This window comes from Grus americana, chromosome 1 (genome assembly GCF_028858705.1).
Source record: "Grus americana isolate bGruAme1 chromosome 1, bGruAme1.mat, whole genome shotgun sequence".
Taxonomy (NCBI): Eukaryota; Metazoa; Chordata; class Aves; order Gruiformes; family Gruidae; genus Grus; species Grus americana.
Genome location: NC_072852.1, coordinates 134,126,627 through 134,147,120, shown reverse-complemented (window position 1 = coordinate 134,147,120; position 20,494 = coordinate 134,126,627). Strand labels below are relative to the sequence as shown.

General features: G+C 46.9%; 1 protein-coding gene across 3 annotated transcripts in view; it reads left to right on the top strand.

Annotated features, from left to right (window-relative positions):
* Positions 1-20,494, top strand: part of RAI2 (retinoic acid induced 2) — a 46,020-nt gene that overhangs the window by 865 nt on the left and 24,661 nt on the right. The gene's annotated exons all lie outside the window — the stretch shown is intronic.

Sequence of the window (20,494 nt, the reverse complement as noted above, 5' to 3'; positions counted from 1 at the left end):
ATGATTTGGGGTCCCTCTCGTAGCCGGGCACAAGCGAGGAGGAGGAGGAGGAGGAGGAAGATTTACCCTCCCGAAGTTGGGGCAGAAATTCCTCCCGCCGTCGCTCGGCTTCTCGGTAAAGGCTGTCAGGAGGGTGAACTGTCACCTGCATCCCCCTTTAATGGCTTTTTCTGGATGAGGCTGTCGCCGGGCGTGGGTCATCTGCGCCGGCGTCGCCGCGCTTCGGGCGTGCGTGGCGGTGGGTGCCTCCGTGAAGTGTCGCGTCGTGCTCCAGAAGTTCTGCATCCCTCAGGGGAGATGCTGCAGGGTGCAAGCGCCCTGTGCAGCACTTGCAGTGCAGTTATTCGCCTTGCCTCTTTTCTCCCCCCCCCCCCCCCCTCTTTTTTAAGAGATTGGTTTGGCTGTGATTTAGTCCGCGTTGTTGTTGTTAGTTTGCTCGCATGCCGTTCTCCAGCAGAAGTCTTTTTTCAAAATAATGCTTAACATGCAGGTTTCAAAATACATATATTTTCTAATGGGGATGTATTGTTAAAGAGGAAAGAGTGTCCGATTGCCCAGTAATTCTTCAGGTATTTTCCGTTTAAACTTGATGGGGAAATATTCTATTTTTTCCAAGTAATCTCTCATGTCGTTTATCACTAGCAAATTGGCTTAACATTTAAAGTAAAAATTTCCTCACAAATATGCTACTGATAGGAATATTTCAGGCATAGTAGTAATATAGGATGAAAAATTGGCACACTTCCTTTTTTTTTTTTTAAATATGTAAATTTGAAAAAGCCTTTCCCTCCTTTTCATGACTCTGAGAGTGGCCCTGATTAATGAGATGTACCTACAGCGAGGACTTACTCCAGAGCTGTTTTCCTGCCCAGCTCTGCTAGTGCAGCCTGTTCAATTAATGCACCCTCAGTATTTTGTCCTTGGCGTCTCTGATGAATTTTGTAGCGTTTCTGTGAGAAGCTCCAGTGGGACTCTCGTGGGAACGCTGAAATCTCTTTTACCTTGAGAGATGACTGAAGCCAAATTTGAAGAGGGGATAACCACTCAAATTAACTGGAGAGTGATGCTGAGTTTCCATGCGTACGTTAAATTCTGGAGGCGCTCCAGTAGCCAGAGCTATCCGGGTCAGACCGGGAATCACCCCAGTGATGGGTTTTGCAGGGTCCTCATTGCTTCCTACCAAAAATGCAAGTGATAAGCTTTTGCGACGCATGTGGATCGCATTGCAAGCGCGGGCTCGAGGACGGAGCCAGTCATGTAGCGGGCATGACGTGTGCGATGAGCAGGTCTCGCCGAACACGCTACAACTTCGGGAAGCTGGCGTTTGCTGTGCAGAGCCTGCAGCGGTGTGAATTACAGGGAAAAAATGCATTTGCATGTAACAAAGGCGGCTGGCTCATCTCCGGCGTGAGGAACTCATTTTTTAGAAAATCTGGCTCCCGTTTCTGCCTCTGCCACAAATTGCCAGTGTAGCTTTGGACAAATCAGTTAACGTTTCCCTGCCTCCCCTCTCCTCATCTTTGCCCATGACCCGCCAAGGGCTTGCCTATAGCGGGCTGTCGGTTCAGACCCTGACTCAAACCCTTTACCTTCCCCAGCTGCCTTGCACACAGCAGTCTGAAGCCCGCGATAGGTGGTACCTAGCTGCTCCGAGGGGATACAGCTTGACATTCAAATGCTGCTGCTGGAGCCAGTAATACAGACGTAGCAGCCTCACAACGATTCATCAATCTCTAATCCTATGCCTCTTCTAATCCAGTCATTCTCTGCTGCTAATCAAATCGCCCGGCATCGCTCGAGCGGTGTTTGGCTGCGTGCTTGCCGTCGTGTCGGCCAGCCTACGTCAAGGCAGGGAAGCGGTGGCAGCGAAGACGGGCTGAGTATCACCAGCTCTTCAGGACAGAGACCGTCTGTCACTTGAGGTTTGTAAAATCCGTGGCACGAGAGAGGCCCGGTGTGATTCAGAAATCCAAATCATAGCTAGAGGGTAAATTGCAACAACATCACAGAAAAATGGCCAGAAAATGGCACCTCGGGCGTTCCTGCGCAGCCAGCTGTGTGCATGTCAGGAGGGAACGGAGGTGGAAGGGTGCAGCTCCCTCGGCATAACAACAGCATTCTTATTTTAGCATGGAAGACAGCCAAAGATAAGGAGTGGTTGTCATCCGGCTGGTTGGAGAATAAAAAAAAAAAAAGAAGAGCTGTGTGGAAATAGAAATATTTTTATGTAGATACTAAAGGGGTAAAAAAAAAAAAAAAAGCAGATAACCTTGCAAGTGATGGACTAGCCACATAAAGCTGGCAGTACAAGATTTCTCCCATAAAACCCAGAATGATCCTAATTAAGCCCAGACCCTGTTAAATGACACATGGCTTTATTTATTTCAGATGTTTCTAGGTCCTAGAGATGGGGCCAAATGTGAAGAGTTTGATGTGGCAGATAGTTTAACCCCAATTACTTCTACATAAATCACGTGATTGTTACAGGAGCTGAGTACATCTGATGGGTGTCCCAGAGCTACTGATAAAATATATATATATATTTAAAAAAAAAAAAATCCCCTGAAAAATCTCTGGCAGTACAGGTGAGGGTCTGGGGGGAGAGGGGTGGCCATCCTCTCCGCAGGCAGGAGGATGGGGATGCGGGAGCTGTTGCGGTGCAGTGTGCCCGACGGTCTGTGTGCGCAGGCAGCTGAAATGGTGGCTTTGTAGAGCAGGCAGCCGGAGAAAGGGAAGCAAAATGGGAGCTGACAAATATTCTCGTTATGAAACTGGGATGGATGGATGAATGATTTATGGGGGTACTTGCCTTTTTTTCTTTTTTATTTTATTTTGAGCGGAAGGAGTTGGTTGGCGATGTGTGGTGCTAGCCATGAATGGCTTTGTTTTGAGATCAGGCTCTGCTGGGTCACGCCTCCAGAAATGGCATCTACAGAATAACAATACAGTAAAACACTTTTCAGCATTGCTTGGGTTTCATAAACTGTCTTCGGGAAGAAAAAGTTTTCCTTATTTTTTGTTCAAAGCCCTAGGCCTAAATTCTCCCAGCGGACGGTAGATTTCAAAAAGGTGGTGGCTGTATGAGAGGTCCTAGGCTGCAGAGAATCCCCATTAACCTGTCTCGGTTCTCCTTGGGAATTTCCATTCCTGGGTTTGCAATATTGCCTGTCCTTCCCAGGGCACTGAGCAGCTCTGCAAATAGGCCACTCTGTGGAGGAGCTGCTCTGCCAGGCAACTTAATATTGCTTGTTAGTTCTGGCTTTCCCCTTTTTTCCCCCCCCCGAACAGGTCTATCCATGCTATCCTTTAACGTGCAGAGCAGCGCTGTAACGGGGGACGACAATGGTGTGACGACGGTTACAGGGTTGCGTCTGTGGGATTTTGGCAGTCCCATGGGTGGCTGGGTGTCCTGGGGGACCCCTGCAGCAGCTGCTGCTCCACGCCAAGTGCTGGGTGCGAGTGACTGGAGCCCTCTGAGCTGGACCTGTTTGCAGTACCCTTTTAGTTTTGCAAGCTAATAGGGTATGTACTTGTTTGGAAATGCTTCTTTGAGGCATCGGATGTGAGGCTAAATGTTCTCAAGAATTAACCAAAGAGCCTGGGACAGATCTCCTGTTCCCTTCACCCTCCTCAGAAAAAAGTGTCCTTCAGCTTAGTGGTTTCCAGGTCCCTGTATTGCTGGCACCACCCTTAGAGTGGCTAGAGAGCAGCCACTATAGCAGAAGGAAGGCGGCTGCTGTTGGCTTGAAGGGCAAGCTGGGCTTGGGTTTTGGTTCCCCCCACCTCCTCCATGGCAGGCACAAAGATCTCAGAACAAGCCCCAGGCCTGACCACATCCATAAATGTCTTATTACCTTGTTGTCTTTGAGCCAGTGATTGGGGGTGAGCTCTGACGGGCAAGAGAGGTGAAGGAAGTTTGTCATGATACCTCACTGAGCTTTGGTGGGGCCACTGACGGCAGGTGCCCCCCTGAACATCCTAGGCTGTAGCTCCAAATTCAGTTGGTCAGGCTAGTCCTGAAGACCAGTCTCTCCTCCAACATCTATATGTGCTTCTACCATGTAATTATTTCTCTGCTATTGTGGCATGGAAACAAAGAGGTGGGAGAAGTGAGATGGCCACCAGGAGGGCCAAGAGGACAATGGGTCTCGCCTGCCCCAGCAGACAGCATGCTCCTCATGGCAAAGCCAGGTTATTTGGAGGAGTGCAGGTCTTGCATTCCAGCAAAAAATAATTCATTAATGGCCAGAGAATAATCACTTTACTCCGAAAAGCCTCTCCAGCTGCATTGCACCAACTGTTCTTTTTCAGCTTCTGAATCCTTAATGACAGTAGCAACTAATTTCTCTTTCTGTGTTTTTCTAGCTGCGATGTCCTATTTTCTCTGAGTTTATTGAGAAAATAATAGAAGTCATTACATAGCGACTTGTCACCTTTCAGAGAAGAAAACTTCTCCCTGGTTGAATGGCCAAGTTAGTTACTTGGTGGCTGAGTCAGACAATAGCAACTTTTTGTAGCTCATCAGTTATTCATCTGTGCTTAGTGAATCAACTAATTAGCTAGAGGAGTGTTACTTAACTTATAGTCCATGAATATCAGAAGACGGTGAATAAACCAGTCGCAAGCAGTATAACAATGGCACATATGCGTTCTGTTGCATGCAAGCAAAAACCCCAAAATATAGGGTCAGGCAAAGTGAGAAATGTGTATTCATTGTGGTTTTTTGGGTTTTTTAATTTGGCTGTCTTTAAAAGCTTTTGTGACAATACTGCACAAAATGCTCCTTGGTTTAAAAAAATAGTAAGATGGTCTTTTGGGTAAAGAAAAGATACTGAGGAGCATTGAACAAGATGATGCAGAAGGGCAGTAAGAATGAAAGGCATGGAAAACTAAGTAAAATGTGACATATTTTTGTGTGTGTATGATACGCATCTTTCTGGCTGTTGGTGATGGATCGCTTGCCGTAGAGCTGGATCTACACAAGGCCACTGCAAAGCAAACAGGAAGGGCAACGCATTGTTTTTTAATGAGGATTTTCCTAACCGAGCAGTCAGATATCACTGTTTGAATTATAGGTGCCTCCATCTCTGGCCTTCGTGACGGGGCTGGAGATCAGGAGGCAGCTCTTGGCCAGGAGGTCCGCCCCACGGCAAGGTGGGGGAAGAGGACTGCTCACCTGGCTGAGCCTTGCTCTCCAGGCTATGGGATGCTGAGAGGATGCCAGAAGGAAGTGGGAATGTATGTACAGATATATGTTACTGTACTTTTTTTCCCCCCCAAAGCATTGTGTACTTCCCAGAGAAGTAAATGAGAAGGATCATTCCTTGTTTGGAAGAATTTTGACTGTGTTACTGTCTTGGGCAGCTGTCTTTGGGGTCCTTAGAGACAGTTATTGCAGGTGCCAAGCCCATTGGACCTGCTGTATAAGATGTTTGGCCTTGGGGGAGAGTTTTTAACAAACACCATGGGAGAGCAGTTGGGTCAGAGGGCTTCGCCCAGAAGATCGGTGGAAGCCTGGGTCTGCAGCCCTGGAGGGTCTCCTGGTGTGACCACAAAGAGTCCCTTTGGCACAGGATACCCTCTGCCAGAGACAGCATGTAGTGTGTAGATATAAATAGATATATACGCGCGCAGGCAAACGCACACGTACTTGCACAAGCACATCCCAGAAGAAGGAACACACAGAAGAGCCTTGCTGTTGTAGCCGTGATGTGCTGTTCGTTCAGCTGGGGGCTGGATGGTGTTACCTCTTGCCGTTTTGCTACAGGAGGACCTGTGTATGGTTAGGGTGGATTCACAAGGCTTCCGTGATGGAAGAAACTGGGCTCTGCGTTACAGCTCTCCTGTGTCTTGTGTGTGCAGGATACGTGAAAGGACGTTGTTGTTGTTCTCTCATGGGACTGGCGGTGCTGAACTTGGTATCTCATGTCTCCCCCCACCCTTTTGCCTTGTACAGTGTGCAGAAGGCTGCTTGGCCAAGCTCCAGTTGTGCTGGAACTGAAGTAATGTTGGTAGGTGGAAGAAAGCAGTTGTAAGGAGTTATCTTTTCCCGCTCATCAGGGGAATGCATCTGCCTTTGGTTTGGGTTTGCCATTTAGGTCCTTGGGTGATTTTTGGGGGTTTTTTTTGGGGGGGATGCTCAGGTACCTGCCGTAGGTCCTCCCCGTAAGTGTTCAGCCATGAAACCCTCGCTTGTCTTTTAGGATACATTCTGGCTGTCACCATAGCTTTCTGTCTTCTAAAGGGGGTTATTAAATCGATGGTGCTAGCCCTGAATGCTATCAGGTGCCACAGAGAAGAAAGTGGAAGCAGCGTATAGCTGTGTGCCATGGATTCCCACCTTCACAGCATGCAACCACAGAGCTGTGCAGTGACCGTCCTGGAGGGACCTAGTACAGCCTCCCACCTGAAACGGTTAAGTCAAAGGAAGAGATGGATGCCATTGATCACAAACAGGCTCCAGACATCTTAGGTTTGCTATGGTTACTGGAGAGGCTGGTCAATACTCTCGCTTCATATTTGCTTTCTAGTGGAACTGAAGAGCTCTTTCCTTTGAAGCATAAAGGCCCAAATATTTTGGAACCTGGTGCTTCTGAAACTGCTTTTCTTGAGAAGGGGTGCCACTGCATTTCCAAGGAGCTGAGGTTCTCAAGCTAGCAGCTTTTTATTTTTGAAAAGGAAGGAGGTGTTTTTATTAGAGTTTCCTGTTTTGAACTCTGGTTAAAGGGTATGAAGTGGTCAGAGGTGGGAGAGTTATCATTTAGGTCAGGGTTGTCTCTTTGTGTTTTCATGTTTGTATACATAGCGCACATCTATATCTGAATTATTTTCATATTTATATTATATATTTTGCTTTGTGCAATTTTTTCCAGTTTTATCTAAGGCTGCTACTTTAAGGAAGACTAAATAAGGTTTCCTGTCAGGAATGGTTTAGATATAGCTGGTTCTGCCTGGGGCAGAGGGATGGGTTAGGCAACTTCTCAAGGTCCTTTTCAGGACCTTTTCTGTGGTTCTAGGCAGCTACCCAGCAAAAGAAATTCATAGTAGGTCGTGCTGGCTATGCTGATTGATAGGGTTTTGCTATAGAATTTAACGTGGATATTTGTTTGAAAAGGAAATAATAGCCTAATGTAGAGCATAGTTACTGCTGCTGCATTGGACAAACATTTCTTAAAGAGGAAAACAACTGATGTTACATTTTTAGACTAGCATCGTGATATGGCTATGATTAATTTTTCCAGGAGCTTTGTGGTTTTTATATGTGCTTAAGTGTATTAACATTTTTAAAGGTCAAAGGTAAGCTTTAGAATGGATGCCAAATTAAGATGGATGGGAGGAAAATGACATTTACTTCTTGTTACTGCACATTGTTTGAATTTGACCAAAGGCAAAAACAAAACAAAGAACAACCCTCCCCCCCCCCAGACAGACACGCACGCATATGTGCATGCGTGGCCAGACAGACACGCTCCCACCACCTGCCTTCCCTGCACACCTGGTCCAGGAAAACCTTATTCATCTAGGTAAATCATCATCCTAAGAAAATCAGTAGTCCAATGCCTTCATTTTCAGACAGCTCAAGTATCCCTTGCAAAGTATCTCATTTAACTGATGTGAGTGGACTCCATAAATAAAAGTCGCTAAAATGTTTATATTAGGAAAACATGGCTAATGGGAACCATAACCACGTTATCATTTCCTGCCCTTGCTGGGCTTGAGATGATGATTTCATCAGGGAAGGCACTGTACCCTCATCCCTATTCATGTGGTTCCTGGCACACCGAGTCCTTCTGAAAACAGAAAATAAAATACAGTGGGAACGATGCCTTTGCTTCCAGTGAGAAGGGTGGCCGGTCCCAGCTGAAAGCAAGGCTTTAGACGACCCACTCGGCGTACAACGACTTTGGTTTTGGAGAAAGCAGCATAGCTCGAGGGAAGGACTGAATCTGATTTATGTCCATCATTTCCACTCTTGCCCTGAAATGATGATGACGAGCTGGGCCAGCGAAGCGCCCCGTGCCTCGGGAATCGCAGTCTCTCTCTCCTTCAGGGGGCCCAGCCTGGTTTTGTGGATGTTGTTTCATCAGGCAGATTCGCTCCCATTGCTTCATGACACTTACTAATCCAAGGTTTAATAAAAAAGAAAAAAAAACCCTAAAATGTCTTCAAATTTTTCTTCCCACTGGTGGCTGGGGGTTCATCAGTGAGGATTCGGGCTGCCTCCTGCATCAGCCTCCAGCTGCCTCAGCGCCGTGCTGTACCATGAGGGACATCCCGACCTCGTGCGGACCGCAGGGGCTGTGCCGTCCTGGGAGGAGTCGCACCGTGCCAGGGTCACTTGTGACTCTAGGTTGTTGGTGGTTTTTTGGTAAATAACTGTAAATTGTTACAGCTGTGGAAGATTCAAGGCGGTCGCTTCATCCAGACCTGGGTGCTTGGTGTGGGGGTACCTGGTTCCCCAGGCCCGCGGGCAGTTTCAGCCTCCTCCTTGAGGTGTCCGTGCACCTGCCTCCATCCCACGTGAAACTCCGCTGAAGTGTCCCCTGAAGCACTGGGAAAGGAAGACGTTTGGGTGCAGACAGCTGAACCCTGGCACAGAGGCAGCGCTGCCTCGGAGAGAGGAGCGTGCATCTTGTGGTGCCCGGGGTCCCGTTTCCCCTGAGGCTTCGCTAGCCTAATTGCTGTGGATTTAGTCCTTTTATCCTTGTTGGCTTTTTAATTTTTTCAGTAACTTTCCTGAGATCAGAACTGTCTCTTCCCAAAACCAGGGGCCAAATACCAACCCTCATTAGCTGCCGGTTCAAAACGGCGTGGGTGTAAGTGGGGTGCAACTTTGGCTCAGCGTCAGTGAGGTTATTTAGATGTCTAAGCTGTGGCTGGGCCGTCGGTGTCCAAGAAAAAGCAATGCTGCTGTTCCCGTAGCCATCCCTACCTGGCAGGGAGAGCGGGGAGATCCCCCTTGGGCTCCCCGAGCCGGGGGGCTGCCCAGAGTGGAGCATGACGGCGAGGAAGCCAAGGGCCGGCAGTGGCTTCCTCGAGGGAGAAAGCTGCAGTGCTCAACCCCTGCCCACCCAAAGGCCCGCCATGTGTCCGAGGTTGGGGTAGGGGAGGGTCAAATCCTTTCTTCCCTCCCCCCAGCAAGCAGTAAGCTCTCCTGAGCATCTCTTTCTCAGTGCTGAAAATCTAAGACAAAAAAAAAAAAAAGAGAAAAATGAAAAATGCTCAAATGCTTTGTTCCAGTGTGAAAATGTATTTTTTTCTTTCAAACTGAATAGATTCTTTCAAGGCTTTGCTGCCCTCTGAGTGGAACAAACAAAACAGTTTCATTTTTTCATTTTACCAAAAAAGAAAAAATAGTTCTTAAATTGCTCAATCCAAACATTTCTTTTTAATTTTTTTTTTTCCCCAGCTTGGCCACCATAGCAAACAATTTCATTATTTGCATAGCTCTAATTGCAGTGATTAAACAAACACAGCAAACGCCGACCCTTCACAGAGCCTCATCGCCACCCCACAGCCAACTTGGTCTGTATTTTGTCAGCAGAGAGGGAGATCGGAGCAGCTTTGTGCTAGACTGAATAGAAATTATCTACTTTTTTTTTTTTTTTCCCTCCTCCAAACTGATACACTGTCAGTTTAGAGCAAGAATAATTTTACCCGTTCTCTTGCTAGCAGGCTGAGAAATATCACCAAATTGTGAACTTGGTACAGTTTAAAAAGCATTTGCATTTTCAATGTCTTATTCATGTGATAGTCTTAAGTTGCAACCTCTGATGCTGTTATTGGAATCATGCGTAGGGTTGATATTCTGTTAGAGATACCAATAGTAACATAAAGGACTGAAAAATAAACATCTACATTTTTTTTTTTTTGTTGTGAAGATGGCAGGTACCCGAAGACAGGGTTAAGGAAAATTTTTTTCTGGCTGCAGTTCCATCAAATGGGAACAAACAATTTTTTTGGACATTTTTTAATGACATTTATTTATAGCAGGTAGCACACAGGCGGCTGCTATTTCTCAGCGTGCTGGAAGAATGTTCTCCAGATGGTGCTTACTGTTTATGCTTTTATTCACTTCGCTTGAACACAGCAGCACTCTACACAAAACACGGAAAATTGGAAAATAAAAACAATTATGTTTTTACAAAGTGCCATGTGATTTGCTGAAATGTCTTAGCTGACTGATGAGCGATGCTCGGGGGCAGCGTGGGGAATCATGCCTGTCACACGGACCCCGTGCCCCCGCCCCCAAAATGGGTAACAGGCATCGCCCCGGCTTGAGAGGGACTTGCCCTTCTATCCCAAAAAGGTGGGTTTGAGCAGGGCTGCTAGTCCTGCCTTCCTGTCTGTGCCTCTTCTGCCTCCCTTCTCACTCGCAGGGACTGGAGTGAATGTAGGAAAGGGGTTATAATGGCAATATTTTTCTTGGGTTTTCTGTGGCTGGGCGGCCCCAAGGTGGGAGAGACGCGAGATAAAGCATTTCATAAGCCTCGCCTGCGCCATCGTGTTCCTTCGGCTTCTAATCTCAGTGAAAAATAAAGTATTAAGGCCTTTGGCTGGTCCAGCTGAAAGGAACAGCAAAAGTCAAGACTGGTATCCGAAAGGACCAGTGTGATCCGTGATTTCTGATCAATACAGAGGTGAAAATATATGGTGGGCATGCTCTTGCAGGCTTTTGTTAGGCAGCTTCTGTAGGACTACTCACATAAAGTATTTTCAGACTGGAAGCTTTAAATAAAAGACTCTGGAATCTAAAGAAATTTTTTTTCATTAAAAATCCTTGGGAAAATTTTGAATATAATTTAATTCTTTCAATTTCATTTAAAAAAAAAAGGGAAAACAAAAAAAAGGCAATCATCAAAATGGATATCAACAAGCAGGACAAAAAAACCTTTTTCTTTCGGTATTTTTAATATTTTATGTATATATAAAAATATATATAAAAGAAATAAATATTTCTGGCTTCTATTAAAAAAACAAAACAAGAAAGCAACAAACCCACAGCACTTGAGGACAATTTTTCAAACAGCAAAAATCATCTCAAGTTTAAACTTTCCAACGGGACATGATCATTATTTCTTTGTAAACACAAGCCTTCAGATTCCTTTGAAACCTAGTTTAAAGCCAGCAATACTTTTAGTGAAATGAAATTTCAAGAAATTAATGTATAAACAGTTGTTCAACCGGTTTTGGAGATTTCTTTGCTAAATGGGCAGCGCTGCACGGCACTTCGATTTCTCTTCCTTGCCCGTTACCCAAGAGACAGCCCTTTTCCAAGCAGAATTCTTGCTTCCTCAGCTCCATGCTGTTTATCTTTCGTTGCTCCCTTGGCAGTTATTATTTCTTAATGTGTTAATTGTAGTTCCTGGACCCTCGCGTGTGAGCGTGTGTAATGTTCACGGTAATGATGCCGACACGTTCTCTAGTTCCTGGAATCACAGAGAGAAAACCTTACATATGATCTGGGCACAGGGCATCGAGTAAGAGAAACCAATTACAAGAATTCAAATAGCATAAGAAGAATAAAGTGGGTAATTGAGGAGAGTAGGCACTGGATTGGGATGGGGTTTTTTTTTGCTTATTCGGTTATGATTCCTTCTATGGCTCTTGCTTTGTGTGATATATTTTTTTTTTAATTAAAACTTGAATTATGTCACTTGCTTTCCACCTTTTAGCAGTATTTCACAGTAAATTCATTCCTAATAACAAGTAGTCAGGGGTAAGGAATGGCTTTGCTGAGCGATGGGGACTGTTAATTATTAAAAAGAAACCTATGGATTTAAAACAAATTAGACCTCATTAAGCCCGAGTCTGTTTCCACACAGACCAGCTGACATGAAAAAGCTCATCTATGAGCATGGAAAATCGCACTTTTTCACTGACACAACCCTAGTAGAGAAGCGCCTGGGCTGGCACGGGGTGCATTCGCTCTTTTGGTTTCTGTCAGAGATCACTGGTCTCTGGACTCAATTCAAAACCTGTGGCTTTCCTGCATCTTTCCCATTCTTTTTCCATCTCTCCTGTCGCGCTCGGCCAGCCCCGGTGATGCCACACCAGCCCACGTGCAGGCAGGAGTCCCACCTCGCTCCTGGAGGTGGCTGCTGGCCATCAGCAGCTGGAGCCCACCTGGCTGGGGGGGTGACCCAGGTCCTGGATCATCTGGGTGCTGAGCCTAGGTGAAAGGATTGGCTGTTCCAGGTTCAGCGAAAGGGGAAACACACGAAACCTCCTTTTCTCTTCCTTTCTTTTGGAGGGGAGGGAGATCTTTGACTTCTACCGTAGGGCTCTTGCCATGGCCAGGCTGACGAACTCTCTAGGATAGATCTACTTGTTCTTGTTTACAGAACCAGAGGGGGGGTTTTTTGTTTGTTTTTTGGGTTTATTTTGTTATCCAAGCTTGGCTGTGACTCTTAAGTTGTTTGCACTTAGAGGTTTTCTGTGGGACTTTACAGAAAATCCAAAGGGCTGAAGTGATTGTTGGAGACCATACACTCAAACCTATGTAACTGCGGCATGTTTTAACCTGCTTTTCTGAAGTTTTTTGGAGGAAATGGGTGAGTGCACCCACAGGAGAATCCTAATAAGGAGAGCGAAAGGTGGGCTATAACGAGCATTTTAATTGTACATTCTCAGGCATGCCATGTATGGGCTTTGCTGTCTTGCTGAGACATCCCCCAGATCTTCTCTGGTGTTACAGGCAGTGACACACTCGTATCGGGAGAAGAAATGCCCATTCTGCTGGCTAGAAATCAGCAATAACATTTTGACATCTGTGCAACAGTTTAAAATGAATTATTCAGCACATAGATCGTGCTATTCGAGCAGCCAGCACATCTCTGCCCATTTACTACTGTCAGTCCGTGGTGGAGATATCATTGATGCCAGTGGGAGCTGAGCACATGGACTGGGGGTAGGTTTTGGCCCATAGCCTGGAACAGCATTTGACAGCACCCCTGCAGAATATGATAGAAATAATCTGCTTTGCCACCAGCAAAAGACCGAAAGGCAGTGCCAGTCTGTTTCTTCTCTTAAGAGTATTTTAAACACAGGGGGAAAAAAGACCTTAAGAATTAAAGAAATCATTAATCATTGGACTGTTTAAGTCCGGCTTTAAAGAGTGAAACTTGCGTGTACTTTTGATGAAATCAATGCATTGCACATGACTCTCCAGAAGCCCTGAGCATCATTTGCCTACTGGGAGTAGACTGAGAGCACAAACTGGCAGCGGGTCTGAGCCAGTCTGCAGCTTCTGCCAAGTCAGAGGGTTAAAGTGAAGCAGTCGCTAATTCCTGTCAGCAAGGAAAATTCATGAGATCCGTGATATAAGCAGCATCTGATTTGGAAAAACAAGCCAAACTGCTGTAAGAACACACTTTGGGAAACTGCAGACGGGGAACTGGGAGGAAATAAAGATCAGCCAAACAACCGCAAAACCCAGGTCTGCCTAAGGCGGGCGTTCAGGAGAGGAGGTGGACATTTATCTTGTATTTAGCTTCCTAATTCAGCACGGTCATCTGAATAAAAGCAGTGTATGTGCGGTGAGAGTCTAACATCTGGTATTTCACAGGATGTCTGTTCTATGTAGCTGCATTTTAAATTTAAACGCAGAACACAGCATGGAAATGTTGTGTGCTATGGGTTATTGTCCTTTCCTCACCTTCCTTTAAGGACTGTGTTATAGCCATCCACTGACGCTTATCTAGTGGGCAAAAATTTGGGAGCACTCAGATGACATTGTGGTGTGCAGCAATATCATCTGCCCATCGTTGTCCATGTTTTTCAGGTGGCTAGCTAAAAATCCATCCTGCCCCAATTTCTACCTGCTCTTCCATTTGTACCCTACAGTGGAAGCAGCCCAGTGCTGGACTTGGAAAGGCAAGACATATTATCCAAGTAACTATAAAACAAATGGCTAGTATACATTAAAGTTCTTGTGCAGGAAAGCATATCTATTGAGAAAAGGCATAAGCACGTAATGAAAGTTAAGCAAATCCTTATGTCCCACTGAAGTCGGTAGAATTTAAGCATATAATTAAATCTTACATGCAGTAAGGGCATATGCTCAGATAGTAACACTATAGCTGTAAGATTTTTGAACCCCCCTGTGTGTGTGCATATAGCTTTATTTTCAGAGTCCCTGAGAGCTTTGCAATTAGCCAAAAGAAGTGAAATCGTGATAAATACCATGCAGCTCTGGCTACTCAGGTGCGGTGCTTCAGCAGGAGGTGGGACCTGGATTCCTCAGCTGGTCCTTGACAAGAGGGGTTCTGCAGCTGATGCTGCTGCTGCAGCCGGGTGCGAGCTGGAGTTCGCATTCACAGCGCAGGCAGCACCACCCGGCCGTGGGTACACGTGTGTGGCGTTTTTGTAGTAACTAAAAGTCTGTTCTAGCTGTTGTAGGGCTGCCGTCACCGAGGTGTCTGAACCTTCCTGCCATCTTTGATCCGCTCACTGTTGCTGTGCTCCCCTGGGGTGGGAGGATATTGTCCCCCTTGGGCAGGGAGAGATGTCAGGTCTGATTTTAAAAGTTATTTTCATGTCTGCATATACGGAGGCATCTGGGGGGGGGGGGTTCAAAACCTCCTGTCTGCGTAGTTTGGACCCTGTCTGCTGTTACAAACCTGGCTCGGAGTGGCTCGCTCTGCCTTACGGGGAAGCTCGTGAGCGGGGACGTGAGAGTGTGGGGTGGGGAAGGGAGGGAGTGTGTGCAGAAGACCAAAGAAAAAAAAAGAGAGTAAATAGCTGAAGTAATGTATGTGTGAGGGTGAAGAAGGCTACCTGGTTTTATGGGCACTTGATTGGAAGGATGTGTGTAGCTTGTGAGCATCCATTAATTAGTGATGCAGTTGCTCCATGCTGGTATCAATAAAACCTTAACAGTACATGATACCAGCCTGTGATTGCTTCCTTTTTGCCACATCCCCTTGTGAGGATGTGTGTATATCGGTTCAGCCGTGCACTGTACACAGCGTGTATGTGCTGTGGCAGCTTACATAAGAAAGGGACGGTAAAATCGTTTAGCGGCTAGTTACCTCCCATGTGATTTTTCCAAGCGTTTATAAAGGGATCTTTGATACGCAGTGCACTCTCGCGTGCGCAAAATAACCGACGTTATTTTTCTCCCTTTTGCTGAGACATGTTAATTCTTAAAATGGCTCCTGAGCAGACATTCCTAGGTATGTGTAGTGACTGCAGCCCGATGGGTTAGCAACAAGAACAACAAAAAGGCTCTCCTTCATTTCCTTTATATGCACATCGTGCAGCTTTTCAAACAGTGCATCAAACACCGCCGGCTGGAAATTTCCAGGCCCATTTCCTGCCTGGTGCATGCTCATAAAGCGAGATAGTCTGAACGGTCCGTAGCTGCAGTACTGCAGAAAGTCAATAAAGAGCTGACCACCTCACCTCTATCAAAAGCAGTTGAGAAGCCCTGCCTCATCTGCCTTATTAAAACCACACTTGACTCCCGCAGAGAAACCTGGCTGGGAACCTTGAAGAGGAGGGATAAAAAAGGAGGCTGAAATTGCAGTGAGTATTCTACAGCTAGGTCTCGCAGTAAGGTTAAAGAGTGCTTATTGTAAAATAAACTAAAAAGGCAGCTTCATTAAGACAAGGAAAATGCCTGCATTTACTGCAATGAACTTCTGACTCTCCCACGTACAGTACGGCGCAGAGATAAGATGATTAGTTATTGCAGCAATGTGCAGATTTAAGTAGCTCCCTAATGGATTTGTATTTTGAATTTAAATATGGATATACATATATATGTGCATGTGTGCATGTACTTATTCTTTGCAAGAAAAGGCGTGATGCAGAAATAGGTGCAAGAGGTAGAATTTATACTGTGAAATGTATTTTAGAATGTGTTTGAAAGGATGCTTTTTTTTTCCTTTCCCTTATATAAGAGTAATTGATTGAATGTTTGCCAAGCTTTCAGTAGTATCCATTGGGAATCCCCACCCCCACCTTCCCCGGGCCCGCCAGCTTTTTCTCACCTTAGAATGAAAAAAGAAAGAACTTTAACAGAAAGATCATTGCTTTAGCTTAATATTGTAAGATTTCAGAGATTGAATTTTCTGATAGTAATGAAATGAACCCTGAGTTGTGCCATGAATTTGATTGCAGTTAATTTGATTTTTGAGATGCTCAACAAAGCTAGCCCATTAGCTTTAACCTCACATACTTTGGATTTGTACAAAGTGGTATTTTTATATAGATATGTGTATACATGATATGAAAATCTTGCTCTGGTAAAGCAGTTGTTTGTAACAATTACTGTCAATGACTAGTTACTATCTATAGCACCGTTGGAAGTGGTATCCGGCGTGTTGCCGACAAGTGTTCCCGCTACGTTTATTGCTTTGGTGGCACAGGGTTAGTTTTCCTTTTCGCTAGGAAAAATACAGCTGAACATCTCAGCCAGGAGGCACACGCAAACTCCGTCCTGCAGCTTTTTCCAGTTCTCCCTGATCTTAAGGAGACTAGCCATATGAATAGGAGCGGCTCTTGTCAGAAAGGATTTTTTGGCCGAACCTCACAATTTCTATTTATTTGATTTGCCTCTGCAGACTTCAGAGTGGAAGTGCTTCTCTTCGTAGTATTTGCCAAGAGGCAACAACCGTGGGGTGGGGCATCCCCCGAGGTGGTCCCAACGTCTGCCTTTTCTCTGTACACGGTTTATTCTTGGTCAACAGTTAATAAGATGGTGGAAGACTGCTTTTTTTTATATATATGTATATATAAATAATGGCAGCTTTAGATAAGAAAGTATTTGGTGATGTCAGAAAACTAATGGCACAAGGCTACAGATAACCGGGAATAGCGTTAAGGAGTTGGTCGTGTGGGGGAAAATCAGGAGGGAAATTCTGCAGCTGGGAGGAGGTCGGTCACTATGGGGAAAAAAATACGGAGGATGCGGTTTCCAGAACAGGGGAGAAACAAGACCAGAGAGGGAGGAGATGAATGGTGGGGGCACGCAAATTGGGAGCGATGCCGAAAGTCTTCCAGGCGATGGGCGAAGGTTGAACTGCAAAGGAGATAACTGCTGTGAGCTGCTCGTGGGAGGTCCTGTAAGCGGGGGAGTGCAAAATCTCAACAGAAGTCAGGGGATGTATGACTGAGCGATGTGTGGGAGGGAAGGCGCCCATAGATGGGAAGAGGGTTGGACACATGGCTGGAGACAAGGCATTTTGTCTGGATCCGTGCCACTGAAGTACACGTCAGGCACTTGCGGAGCCAGGAGCCAGGTTGCCTCCCTCCAGCTCCGTCATCCCCAGCAAACCTGCCAGAGGGTCAACTCCCGGCCCCAGCGCAGAGGGGCCTGGGGCAGCCCTGCTCCTCGCTTGGCTGCTTCTGCCCGTGTCCCGTGGAGGGCTGCTGGAGGGCACGGCCAGCTGCCTACAGGAGCAACACCAAGGCACGCGCCGGTCCCCTCCTGTTCACCTGAAGCCTTCACGCGTCTAGCCTGAGGTAGAGCTGGGCACTCGCACCAGGAGTGATCCAAGAGGTCCCCAGTTTGGGCAGGGTGAGGAGCCAGGTAGCAGGGTGTACCGTGGCAGGGAGCTGCTGTTCCTTCTGGGGGATGCTCGCGTGCCCACACCTCTGCAGCATCTTCTTGGGTCCTGCCAAGTCATGGTCCAGCTGTATTGCTTGCTTACTACAGGGCAAGGAGAGGTTTTGTTATTCCTAACGTACTATTTTATAGGGTTTGCGTTGATTTTTTAATTCTCCTCTTTCCTTCCACTTTTGGTGGCCCAGTCTGAAGGCAAGTTGCCCAGTTATTTTGGCAGGAACTGGGCAAACCCATTCAGCAGCAGAGAAAGGGGGAAAAAAGCATTAAAGAGAAAGCACTGACGACCTCACCAGAGGGTCCCATAGTGCCAAATTTAGCAATAAAAATTGAGGGAGGGAACAGAAACCCCATGTCTCTCTTCAGGGGCTGCTGAAACATGGTGCCCTGGAAACACTCAGGCAACAGAGACCATTAAAACACGCTCCTGGCATGGGGCTACCTATATCCATAGGCTCCTTGCTGCCAGCCTGCACCTGGCGCAGCGGAGACGTGGGTCAGTGCGCTCCTGAGAGGGATGCGCCTTTCCCCACGTCCGAGGCAGGGAACAGCGTGAATCCTCACCATAAAGGATGATACAGCTTCCATACTGCCACTAAGTTAGACTAATTCAGAGGCAGCGTGTCCGATGTTTCTCAGCCAGCGCTAGCTAGAAAGGAAACAATTTTACACATCAGCAGTTTTTTATGATTAATAATATTATCCTGCCTTAATTGAAAAATGGGCTGGTGCCCTTAAGAAAAAATTAAGCTGCAAGAATTAGTATCTAACCTCTTTATGATGAATGTGTATTTTTACACGCTGCATATTACTGTCAGTGCTTTTGGAAATAATTGTGCCGTGTATTGTAATAAAAAATTGTCCTGTGTTGTTTGTAGTTGCGTGGCACCATTCTGTCTGGCTGACTTGGTTTTAAGAGCCTGAATGCTTGGGAAGAAGCAGCGTGAGGATGCCGAAATCCTTTTAAAGGGAATTTATGTACAAACAGGAGGATGATGTGTAGGCTCCAAGCTCTGCTATCAGTTGTTATTGCTGAGAAATATTCGTGGGGAGTCGATGCCAGACGGAGCATTAGCGATTGCTGGCCTCGGTGCCTTTGTGGGAAGTCGGTCATAAAGTCGGCAAGGGCTCCTGTTTGTGGGATTTTTAAACACCAGTGAATCATTTTACGTAGTAAGGCGGTTGTCGTTGGGGTGAGTTTGTGCAAAGGTCTTTGTGAACCACTTTCTCTACCCAAACAAAGCTTGAGAAGGAGAGAGAGACGATGCCGAAGGACAGGGAGATTTGTTATGCCTGGCAGAGAGCTGGCAGCTGGGCTCTGCCCAGGTTTGCCAGGCAGCACGTGGCGGGGGGGGGGGTCGCCTGCCTCTGCCCCTCTGCCCGTGGCCGCGGGCAGTCCCGGAGATGGGGCAAGCCGTGACTTCAAGGCATCATGCCCCTTCCGCGTGTCTGGCCCTGGGACTTTGTGTCGTGCGAAGCAGCCCAAGGAAGTGAGGATTAAAGAAGGTGAGAAGGTCTGGGTCTCTCATACAGACAGTTGGGGACAAAATGAAGTCAATAACATCTCTTTTGGCCATACTGCTGTCCTGGCATCGTCTGTCTCCCGCAGGCTCCTCGGAGAACTGTGGCTTCAGCAGCAGGCAAAGTGAAACCACGTACATATGAGGGGTGTGAATGTGACATGTTACAAATGCCTTATTCCCCCGACCTAGATCTCTGAAATGCTCTCATCAGCTTAAATATTGCTCACCCAAACATTTGAATGTCGTGAGTCAAATCTCCCTGGAAACATGCAGTGAAAAATAGACACCTGTGATGGGATCACTGGTGCTTTCCCATGTCCCTGGCCGGCAGGGTGCGAGGAGCCTCCTCCTCTTCTCCTTCCCAGGAGAGCAGGGGAAGCAGAGGGGAAAGAAGTGCTCTGGCTGTGCCATCTTCCTCAAAGAGCAGCCTGCCCATGGTGTGAGGCTGGCGAGGGAGAGGAGGGTCTGGCGAAGGGGCCAGGAGTGTCCCCAGATGGGGGGACACGCTGGCTCTGCGGGGGAGCGTGGTGGGAGCAGTAGGGAGGGAGGCTGTCCTTCCCTGCACCTTGGCCGTGGCCCTTTGGTCTATGCCTGCCCAGAGAGGACCCGGGGATCCTCCCCGGCCCTGCCGAGGAGGCAGTGGTGGGTGGGCTGGGGGTGGTGGCAAGGGCTGCTGGTTTTTTCCTGCTGCCCTGCCGCATCCCAAATCTGTTGTCACTGCCTGCCTCGGCTGGCCCAAGTGCCTCCTCACACCCATTCTCTGGCATCTCTAAATTTGTAGCAAAGGTCTTCTTGGCTACCTCTTCCTTTGTATTTCAGCCAGGGTCCCTATTAAGGCAGACAATGAGGAAGTCTGCATTAAAATGCTTCCTTCCATCCCTCTGTCCTCCCCCCTCCCAGCCCCATCCTCCTCGTCCCTGGAGGAAACGCTCATCTCTGCCAAGATCCTGCCTCGCAAAAGTAAACAATATGAAATTACAATAAAATGTTTTGATTTGCTGGGCCTGACATTCAGGAGCTGCACAACAGAGACTTATAAAAAGGATCTTCTATAGATAGCCAGTGTGAGAAAAAAAAATAATCTCATTTCGAGTGTGTTTCAGATCCAAGCGTCAGGGCAGCATAGATGGAGAACAGGGGATTTCTTCACCAGACCTGAAGGTCCTTAGGAGGTTTATACTGCAGCATCTGTCAGCAGCTTTCTGCCCGTTATCTGCAGGTGACTGGCCTATTGCGCAGTAATGCCAACGTTTGGGACTCTGTCTCTCCGTGTGTGTATCTGTGCTGTCGTTGCTTGACGCTTTAAGACTGGGTGGTGTACTGAAAGCCCTGAGAAGGAAATAGATGAGCTGAAACTTGTTTCCTCCGGGGTTCTTCCAAATAATTTAGAGGAAGGCAAACC